Source organism: Adiantum capillus-veneris, chromosome 13 (genome assembly GCF_014529385.1).
Source record: "Adiantum capillus-veneris isolate H3 chromosome 13, ASM1452938v2, whole genome shotgun sequence".
Lineage (NCBI taxonomy): Eukaryota > Viridiplantae > Streptophyta > Polypodiopsida > Polypodiales > Pteridaceae > Adiantum > Adiantum capillus-veneris.
The window spans coordinates 87,001,271-87,002,322 of NC_140943.1; the positions used below are offsets into that span (position 1 = coordinate 87,001,271).

Genomic DNA, 1,052 nt, shown 5'->3' on the forward strand with positions numbered 1-1,052 from the left:
AGCACTCTCTCTCTCTCTCTCTCTCTCTCTCTCTCTCTCTCTCTCTCTTTCACGAACTCTATCTCTATAGGTTCCTCTTCTACTTGATGATTCTTGAGGTATGTAAACACTTATTATGCTTTGTTAGTATCTTGCTAATTAGTGCAAGAAGTGCCATGTATTAATTAAAAGTATAGCGTGTAGTTATGATTTGTATTGTATCTCTTGTAGAGCAATCCTTTGAAAGTACTGCAACAATGGAGCACAGTGAAGAACTGTCTATCAGCTCATCGTCATTGAGTAGAGAAGCTCAACTTCAGCGTAGAAAATTAATGAGGGAATATTGGGCTGCTCAAAAACGAAAGCAACGTCAGGCAACAGTCAACTTTGTGACGGAAAGCAATACAGGGGAGATGGATGAAAGAAAGAAACGAAGGATATGTCAATCCATGGTACAACACTTTGATACATTAACCGTGGGAATGGATGCAAGTGGTAGGAAGGAAATCTTTGATGAACTTCTTCAACATCCTTGCTTCCTTACTATGCAGAGTAAATCCAAAGAGTTGGAAGCAATTATGCTGAGAAACATCCGCAACACTTTGAATCATGTGAAGGTCCCAAGATCTTCAGACGAGTTTTTTGTGAAGAAATCAGCAATGATGATGTTGGTGAATGGTGGAAGCAAGGAGCAAAACACTGACATGAGCATACTGCAAGCTGCCAAGCTTATGGGGATCCACAAAAGAAACTTATATTCAGCCAAACATCACTTAATAGTGTCAAGTGAATCCGATGGTTCGTTCCCTGCATCTGCGTGTCATAGAGATGATGCACGGAGAACTCACATCACTCAAACTGTTAAAGACATAGTCTTTCAATTTTGGACGGATGAGACGAGGGTGTCCCCCAACAAGAAAGATGTTTGCAGTAAGAGACTAGCTAGATGTTCATATGTAAAGCATCCAATCCACCTTCTTGAGGAGCCTCAGGTAATTGATATATTTTTTTAGCACTTTTTATTGGTGCTACAACTCATATTCCTGCTACAACATTATGTTTCTATACCACTT

The 1,052-nt window shown here is 39.8% G+C and overlaps 1 pseudogene; it reads left to right on the forward strand.

Annotated features, from left to right (window-relative positions):
* The first annotated feature begins 236 nt into the window (after window positions 1-236).
* LOC147444396 (uncharacterized) lies at window positions 237-852 on the forward strand (annotated as a pseudogene).
* Window positions 853-1,052: the final 200 nt, after the last annotated feature.